The 10501-nt window shown below is 30.3% G+C and overlaps 1 long non-coding RNA gene across 1 annotated transcript; it reads left to right on the plus strand.

Annotated features, from left to right (window-relative positions):
• The first annotated feature begins 1527 nt into the window (after window positions 1–1527).
• LOC143059835 (uncharacterized) lies at window positions 1528–10501 on the plus strand. Its single transcript, XR_012973627.1, has 3 exons — window positions 1528–1554; window positions 4293–4550; window positions 10315–10501. It is a non-coding gene; the product is annotated as an uncharacterized LOC143059835 (long non-coding RNA).

A 10501-nucleotide genomic window follows, 5' to 3' on the forward strand; every position in this document is an offset into this window, starting at 1 on the left:
ATTTAGAAATTATGATAGACATTTACAAAGTAGTTCTTAATTTTCTGTTATATTCCATAAAGTTAAAATCAAATATATATAATATGTCAGGGTGAAAAGCCAATAGATGTAGTCAGCGGATATCCGGAAATACTAAAGCTATTAAAGGTAAAATATAAATATTTCTCCTTTTTAGTAGTTTTTATTGACTGAAACTCTGGTATCTTTCGTCCTTCTTTTATTGAAAACAGATATTTTTAAGAGTAGTGTATTGACGTCATAAGACAGTTTAACAATTGGGTACAAATGTATAATTCATTGCAGGTAGTCGGTTATGGTAGCATTTTTTTTTAATGCCTCTGTTCATATTTTAAACTTGGATATATAGAAATGCTCGTTTCAAAAATGAGACATTTTCCTATATTTAATTAAAGGAGTTTATTTGATAACCCATACTTTAAACTTTTTGATACAATGTTGATAGAATTTGAAAATAAATAATTCTTTTACCTGTAAAACCTTTCAGCAATAGTGTTATGTGTGGTGTATATGTGATGACTTATGTCTAAAATGTTGGTGAATATTGCTAAAGCTTCGTTTTGGCAAAATTTTCAAAATGTATGACAGCATACTCTCACCCACAAACATTTTCCCTGTTATTCTTTGAACACCATATTCCTGCTTTTCAACCAAATTTGCAGTTAGCAAGGGGATTAGTCATATACAAAATAAAAAAAGAAAGGTACAACATTTTTCGGGATAGGATGTGAGATTCTATTTTTTTTTATAATGTAGCACACCCTTATTACCTTTTTAACATGCAGCTTCTCAAGGTAAAGAATCCCTTTGTCTTTTCACAAGTTCTTTAAGGAAAATGATCTATCAATGACCATACACAATACTTGATAATTATCAATAGCTATTTCTGGAAAGAAACGCATCTTCTTTGTTGCTTCACAAGATTCATTTAACCTTAAAATAAGCAGTATATGTATAGCAGGCATTGAGCAATTTGGTTGGAAAGGTTTAGATCATACTTATTTTTTTTTAGGCTGTGCATCAAAATATAGTAATTCTCTTATCTTTTAAAATAAATTGGTATGTTTATTTGCTTATTGTTTTGACCAGCTGTAATTAATGTGATGCGACTTTTCGAGATTGATATACACTTTTTTACACAATACATAAATTTGATAGCTCCGTATGTTTTCATCTATGGTATATGATTCCCTGCTCTCCAAATCAGCACTCACGGCAAATATCAGTCACTTGTTAAAAACTGAAATATGTCCTATATCGATACACAGAAAATATTTGTTTAGGCCCCTTTTTTTTTAGTTCCTCAGTTTGAGTCGCTTAGGAATATTTACCACATTTACATAAAACAGGTATAAGTGTCATATGCAACATTTAAAGGAGACGTAGTATGATTGCTAACGACAACACTATCCACAAATAGACGTTTACTATAGGACAAATACAAAAATGTAAATGTGTGTTAATCTTAATAAACTAAAATCGAATATTTTTGTCTGAATGTTCTTTTGTAGGAATATGGAAATACACTTTTACCTGGTGAGTAGCAAATACCTCTAACTTCATGAATCGTATGGGTTGTTAAGTCAAATCGGTTATTCAGGATAAAGAAAGTATAATACAATGACACATTAAAATCAGCACTTTATAAATGTCCTGCATATGAAGAGCGTTTTCGATTGACCTTCATCAGGAACGCTCAAAAGCTATTTAATTGAAATCAAAAGATGTATAAGAACCGATACAGTTGAAAACGACAAAAAAATTATATTCGAAAATACCTAATGTAATATGTGCACAGGGGAGATAAAAAAATGGTTTTCTTATTCAAAATTTATCAACGGACAATATAATAAATTGTGGTTAAAATCATGTCAATACCGAAGTACTGACCAAAGCGCTGATAAAATTATCGTAAAAATATTGTCAGCAATAAGGGTGTTAAAAGAAATCGCCTCCCAACTCACATATATTATACCTCTTGACATTAAGTAAACATAACTTGCAAGAATAAATTGAAACATTTTGACAACTCTTTGATTTGAACATTTTTTTCTGTAATTAGTAAATAGCACACCAATCCTACATGGTTTCCCAAGTGTTTAAATGATACCTTATTTAAATTATTTAATGAAAATCTACTTGAATTACAATTAAGTAAAAATATTTTTTTAGATGCTCATATCTTATCAATCTTTCACATGCTGATCGTTGGGTTGCAAATTTGAAAACCCTAGGCTAATTTTGTGGATAACGAAAAAAGAAACAGTACTATTAAATGTGATATGCATCCCGTCATACTTTGAACGACAAAATTATTTCATGTCTACCTGTACGAATTTCAAACGCGCAATTATACACCTGTACTCAAAACCCTCCTTCCTTGGGTGCATTTTACATAGACAAATAAAATCGTATAATCAAAATGAGTATGTTAGTTTGATTTATGCCTTTTTGTGCTTCTTCGTTACATTTGTTGTTTTTATAGTGATTAAGATGATAACACAATGTTGACTGCTGTACCCCTATTTTTGACATTCTTAACTATTGTGTCTGTTTGTTTTGTTCACGCATCGGTGACAATATAATGGAATGTGATACGACTATCATACAAGTGAAAGCATTAGCTAGCTACAAAACCAGGTTCAATCCACCATTTTCTACATTTGAAAATGCCTGTACCAAGTCAGGAATATGACAGTTCTTGTCCATTCGTTTTTGATGCGTTTTGTTATTTGATTTTGCCATGTGATTATGGACTTTCCGAATTGATTTTCCTCTGAGTTCAGTATTTTTGTGATTTTACTTTTTATTAAACATGTTAAACGTTGTCATTTGAACACATATATGCAAAAAGCACCAATACTATGTTTCAATAATCTTAAAAGCTGTTAAATTTGAAAAAAAAACACCTTTATAACGATCGTAGTATAAATATAATAATCATTTATACCAAGATGTGAAGTGATCATTTATAAGCATACACATAAGTCATATACGTCGCCACTTACTTTTTAAGATAACAAACCTTCGTTAGTTCCATTTTCTATCTACTAAACAATTATCAACATCATATTATTTACCCCTTCTTATTCATAAATTTCAATGAAAGCGGATTGGTGTAAAGGGAAACAATATTCGTATGCTATCAAATACACATCTTATTTTAAAAGGAAGTAATGTTTATCCAACAAAAAAAACTAAAGAAATATTTGTTATGATATAAACAGAACGTATTTACCAGGTTTGAAAGATCAGCACAGATTAAAACAGGCGTTCATTTTCATATTTCAGTTCTCAATAAAACGTTCTGATCAATTCATGTCCATGCGATTCGATTATCAAGAGTCAATTTAATTGAATGAACTTACATTTTTAAGGCATGCAAATGAATGAGCAAAATAAGAACAATACTTCAACCTCAATGTAGTGAATTGAAATAATAGGAATGACGATTTCCTAGTTCAATAAACATAGTTTAGATAATAAAAATCATATCACAATTCATGGATTACATTGGCAACATATCATTACGAAATACGTATTTTATTTCGTATGTTTTTGATGAAAGTTTTACAGATTTCGCTGATTTTGTTGTTGACTTTTTGTTAGATATTCGGAATCCTTTAATAAGTGAATTGTTTCTAACACCTACTTTTCTTGTCATTATTTCATAAAATACATTTAAAAAGCCAGATTGTTAAATCCTATAAAATCTCTGTTATTTATTTTATAATTTTATTTAATAATAAAATTTGATATGAAAAATCTTAAGGAAAAAAAATTGCCCGCAGAGAATTTGATTTACAGTAAATTTCAAAAAGAAAACGACAGGGTGATTCAAACGTGCAAGTGCATCTTTGTATAAATACATGATCTTCTAAAGGACACTTCACTCAATAAAATGCAAAAAAAATAATATGAGCAGAACTAATCATAATTGATAGTATAGCAACCGGTAAATGATTGTGATTAGAGATTCCCAAGTATTTCAACATCAAATAAATTGTCAGATTTAAATCAACTACAAAATTCAAGCCCATTGAAGCTATCGTAGATACGGATAGGCCGAGCCCCACTTCATGGTTACCAAGATATATGATTCAAGCAGTAGTGCTAACAAAGATAAAGATGTGATTTACTTTGTGTCAAACTTGTTTGCTGCACCACCGTTACATATCAGGTCTTAACATCTTTTGAAAGTTTTTGAAAGAACATGTACAGTTTCATATATCTATTTTATATATATAACTGACATTTAGATAATTAAAATTTAGGTCTTCCAACTGAAGTTAAAAAATTTGATAAGAAATCAGCCCAGGTATTCTCTAGTCTATTGAAAGAAGAAAGTTATCCCCACTTTGAGTCAAGACTTATGCTAGCTGGCGAACAGGGCACAGGGAAGACAACTTTAGCGAGATATCTTGTCGGAAAACGGCCTACAAGATTCAGGATTTCAACCGATGGGATAGAATTATACAATGGTCTTTCATACATGGACCGTGAATCAAAGGATTGGCTTGGTGGACTGCAAGGTAAAACTAAAACTTTTTATACAAACGCAGGACATACAATATACGGAAGTATTCTAGCTGTCTATATAGTTGAATCCTGTTTGACAATATTAACGTAATACATCATGGTTGTGTTTTGTCTATTTATACTTTACTGTCGCAGTGTTCCAGATGTTTTGAGAGTCATGTAGTTTCCAGCGTAGTGTAAGAAAAATGAATACTTGAATAACAGGAAATATATGTCAATGTCATAACTTAAAATTTTTAACATGATAAATATCTTGACTAAATAAACAATTGAAGTGCTTTAGAACTATCAAGACTGTAATGTCGTACTACAGATTACACTTATTGCAACATTTGAAAAAAAAGGCTACGACTTGATCATGTTGAACAAATATTGCCTTGTAGCCAAACCATGTGTATGATTATAACATTACTACATTTTTCCATAGTCCTCTATTTAAAGTTGGACACATACACTTTCACCGTTTCTCTAGCAAAGGCATCACTATATAGTGTATGTATAAATAAAGGCAACAGTAGTATACCGCTGTTCAAACTCATAAATCCATGGACAAACAACAAAATCGGGGTAACAAACTAAAACTAAGGGAAACGCATAAATATAAGAGGAGAACAACGACACAACACTATAATGTAATTACACACACAGAAACGGACCAAGCAACAGAAAAAATCCCACGAGAATAACAAATATAACATCAAAACCAAATACATGAATTTAGGATAGACAAGTACCGTGACACGTCTTATCGCAATGTCAATTTACACTCAATAAATTGTAACATATAATTTTAAATATTTTGTTATGACAGAATAACATGAATCATTCACTAAAAATTATTAAGTATTCATTTTTCTTACACGACGCTGGAAACTACATGACTCTCAAAACATCTGGAATTCAATATACATTACACAAACTATGTAGCCTGAGTCCCTAATATACCAATTTATATTACAAATGAGTAGAATGTTTAATTATTCGATGTGCACACAATTTTGTTGCACTATATTCGACAATTATCTTTCCTCATTATAATTTATTCTTTTATTTCGATTTTTGAACAATTATGTTCTGTATGTGTGTATTTCATAACTTGTTAGGTATGCCTGTCTTTGTAGTTCAGCTATGACGGATTTTTTAATATGGGCATTTGTAAGTTAGACAAGACTTCAAACAGCTGATGATGATAATGTAAAAAATAAAAATCATGTTAAAATATACAGGAAATATATGTCAATGTCATAACTTAACATTATTTACATCATAAATATCCCGACTAAATTAACAAAATGAATGATATCAGTTAAATAAATCCTAATTTTGTTATGATAATTCCAATTTTTTATGTAGATTTTTACAGTTTTGAAAATTGTCTTATATATAAAAATGTGATCACAGATAAATGTAGTTTATTTGTGTTTTTTCATATATTGTTCCTATAAGAGTAAGACAAACTTTGGCTACCACACTTTCATCCTTAGCGTTTGTCCTCCAGATATTGATGGCTTCAGTCATTATGTCAATACTTGCTAACCTATATACTACAACGGGCCGATCGGGACGTTCGACGTTGCCTTGTACTGCAAAAAAAAAAATTGGTTTGGCAGACTAAGTTGATATGTAACTTTCAATTAGCCGATATGGCCGAGAGATAAGATGAATAAAATAAAACAAAAACATTGATTTAAGCTATAAAAGCCTATAATGACGTTCTGTAAATGCCCTTTTATTCTCGTTTCTGTTTTCATTTAAACTCGGTGTTGTGTTTGTGTAAACAAAACACAATTACGTTCCCATTGATAAAACTCAATATTTACATGTACTTTAAATCATACATTGTCTACATGCAGTCGATAGTCAATGTAGACCTGCCTTGTATAGGTTAAGTGTACACAAAATCCGTTATTTAAAATATGAATTTTACCATGTATATTCAAAGAAAAAAATGATATTTATAATAATTATCTATAAAGTTCTTTACCGAATTATTTGTCTAATCTCGATATATAGCTTTATTATGAAACAAAAACTTTAGGTAGCTGTTTTAAACCCCTTATCAAGACTCAAAACATCAGCAATATTATTAGTATATCGTTTGAAATATGCCTGAAATATTAGCCACTGGTATTTTCTCAATCAACAATTCCCTCTTAAATGCATGACTCAAATATATGTGCAGTAAACTGAACTGTTTGGCTAGTATCCAGATCCGGTAAAATGCACTTAAAGAAAACCAACATTAATCTGCAACATGTGCAATGTACCAACTGTAATTTGTTAGCCAGAGCCGTAGTTGTGAAGAAGTATCTGCATGGTAATATTGGGTCGTCATCTTTATCTTGCCTTCTTTTTCATTCTATTCGCTCCTGGCCTTTTGAATTAGTTTATCCTGACTTTTTTTTACATAAACTGTCATTAGCTTTTTATTTTAGGAAAAGTGACTTATCCTGACTTTTTTTCACTCAAAACTCTGGTCCTTCCGTGTTTTCAAATAACATTATAGTCCCCCTCCCACCGCCTTAAATAAAATGGAAGTTTTCCAAACATATTGCAAAATCCTATTTTTCCATTTTCATTTTAAAGTGCTGCAATAATCAAAATGGCTTTCATAACTGCTAAAAAAGTTGCCTACAAATTTGAGTTGATTCTATGTAATAGACATCTAAATGACATAAATATAGTTTACAAGTGTGAGCAAATCTGGTGTACATGCAATTAGAATAGGTGTATAGATGTGAACAAATTTGATGTGAAACCAGTGGGTTTTGAACATTATTGTTAAAGGTCACACATGGTGGTTTACGGTGTTATTCTCATTGGTATATAAACTTACCATTTCTTCTTATTTGTATGTTATGGAGCGTTGTTATTTTCTAACCAGATAAAAAAATAAAGTATTATTTTTGTACAGAAATACATAAAATAGATTTATATGAAATAGATATGGCCAAAAATGTAGATGCAGAATAAGGTTTGTCATGTACTGTTTTCTATTTAATGAAGGTAAATCTAAAAAAAAATAAAAAAAAATAAGGCAGTGAGGGCATAACATTTATTGAGTGTTAATTAAAAGAGATATATGTATGATTCATATTCATTAAATATAAATGTTCTTGTTTTTTCGATTTTTTTTTTTTTTTCGTTTTAAGCATATATTCTTTAAGTATTTCATTCAAAGGTAAACTGATGCAACAGAAAAGTGCACCCACAGACAACCAAAAGTCATGGATATCGTTAACAATTTAAAATTCTGAGGATGGGAAAATTGGGATAGTTAGATAATGAAAATGAATATTAAGTTCTGTGAATACTAGTAGCTATGAAAAAGCCGGTGTGTAAGTTAATATTTTGGCCAGCAAAATGCAGGACAATTCAAAAAATGAGTGTAAATAATAAAATAATTGTACTTACACAAAATGAGGAGACAAAAATAATTTCGGAAAACTTTCTACCCGTCCTAAATTGGTTCTTTTACCATATATACATGTACCATAGAAATGTTGTCTAAAATGACTTATTCATTTCTTCCATCAATCTAAGATTTTTATCACTCGAACCTACAGACTTTTTTTTCAATTCTGCATGGTGGTTTATTATTTATACGAAGAAATTTAAAAAAAAAGGTCAAGTTCCCGATAAAAACATGAGGTATATTTTAAAAGTTTTCGCTGTTGTATGAGTTATAATACGAATAAATATGTAGATTTAACCGCATTCATTTGTTTTCGTAAAGTTAAAGATTACACTGGACAACTTGTTTTGCTGTTCAATTAATCTTTTTAAGAGAGGTTAGAGTGATGAAACTTGGTCAACATCTATCTAAAACAAGACTATGTTTTATGGGTTATAAGAAATTATTAAGAAATTGTTCGATTCTCGATAGAGACCTACTAAAACGACGAAGTCGAGAAAAGTGTTGATGATCCATAGCTTTCTTGAATAACTAAAGTGACACGCTGGTCATTGAGTAGAACAGTATGTACTTTAGGCATTACAAAGGGCTGCATGAGTTGGTATGAAATCTGTTGAGATTCTGTTTTCATTCACATCGAACATGTCTCCATTTAAAAGAATCGAAAAAAAAAAGATTAGTCATGTTTAATGTTTAAATAATTAAAGCAACGAATGCATAACTACCCGATATTTGGTTGATTTTCTTTACAAATTGAACATAACATTAATCACTTATGTTAACTTGTTTCGTGATGGTAAGTTTGTATTAGTACACTATACAACAGTATCCTTAAATAAAAAATCTGACTTTCCAAGACAATTGTTAATTCGGATTCGAACGCACCTGAAAACGAGATGTTGATGAAAATTGGTACGCATTTATATAACTCGTTTGAAGCATAAGAGTATTCAACACCAAATATCAATAATATTTTTTTTTCTCCCAAAGTTTATGTCGATCACATGATAAAATCACACCAAACCGCAATTTTTAGGTAGTTTTTTGTGTGATTTTCGATGATATTGCAGTAATCGAACGTTGGTTGATCCAAGCAATACAAAATGACGGATCCCTCTTTTTTCAATTATTTGAAATGCAGGTTATATCATTATGGACAAAAACCTTAACTTAATTCAAACGAATCATTTAAACATATACAACCTAATTTAAGATCATACATAATAGATTAAGAGTAAAAATCTCATTTGATTTGTAAACATGATGAAAACTATACATATTTTAACTTATGAATCATCACATGATATTTGATGAGGCTGATCCTACAAGACGTGTGTGAATGAATGAAAAAAATCATTTGTACATGGTGTATCTTGGTTATGATAGTTGGACATTAACATGTTAAAAAAGGAATTATGATAAAAAGCAATCATTAAACATGAGATCATAACTTTTAAATGTAAGTTTTGAGTAGTATATATACGCTGGACAATGTTTATACTATTATAGTTCTAATTAATTTGTATATATCAACACTTGGTTTGGTCAATTGAAAATTTTCGCTTTGTTTGCACTTCGACAAACCATCTTTGCGAAACTAATTTAATTCACTGCATGCACGAACCCTGTATTGAGATCTCATCAATATGTTTAACCCCGCTGCATTTTTGCGCCTGTCCCAAGTCAGGAGCCTCTGGTCTTTGTTAGTCTTGTATTATTTTAAATTTAGTTTCTTTTGTACAATTTGGAAATTAGTATGGCGTTCATTATCACTGAACTAGTTTATATTTGTTTAGTGGCCAGCTGAAGGACGCATCCGGGTGCGGGAATTCTCGTTACATTGAAGACCTGTTGGTGACCTTCTGCTGTTGTTTTTTCTATGATCGTGTTGTTGTCTTTTTGATACATTCCCCATTTCCATTTATAAGTTGTTTATATATTTAGAACAGTTGTTTCTATTCTAATGCATTAACATGATTTAAGCTTCGAAAATAAAATGAACATTTAAAAGAAACTTCTACGAAATTTCATAATAAGATATTAGCGAATTTCTCTTAAAAATTTACTTTGAATCCGTAGATTCTTATGTATTAATATTTTAAAAGCCTGAGTACTGAAGATGTCAGAATATCCATATCTACGGATATAAACTTATAATTTTTTTAAGTGTTTAGAGAAATTCAACAACCCTCACCCAGATGATTATATTCTTTGAAACAACGTTAGTTAACCAAGTAAAACCCTATTCGTATACTAAGAATAGGATAAACATCAATAACCTCTAGAAACAATTGTCTTTTATCCTACAAGTAATATGATTCCATTATATCTATCAAATTTAGATTTCTCCTTAGAAGAAATACTCGTTAGTAGATCCCTTTTGAAAGAAGAAAAAATAACGAAACAAAACAAGTTAGATGATACAACACCAACCAGTCGAGATATACCAGTCGACGCACAAATAATATCATTGCCGGAAAGCAGTAGAAACCGAAGACTTGAATCAAAAGACACAACACGAGGATGGTC

The sequence above is a fragment of the Mytilus galloprovincialis genome, chromosome 14 (assembly GCF_965363235.1).
Source record: "Mytilus galloprovincialis chromosome 14, xbMytGall1.hap1.1, whole genome shotgun sequence".
Lineage (NCBI taxonomy): Eukaryota > Metazoa > Mollusca > Bivalvia > Mytilida > Mytilidae > Mytilus > Mytilus galloprovincialis.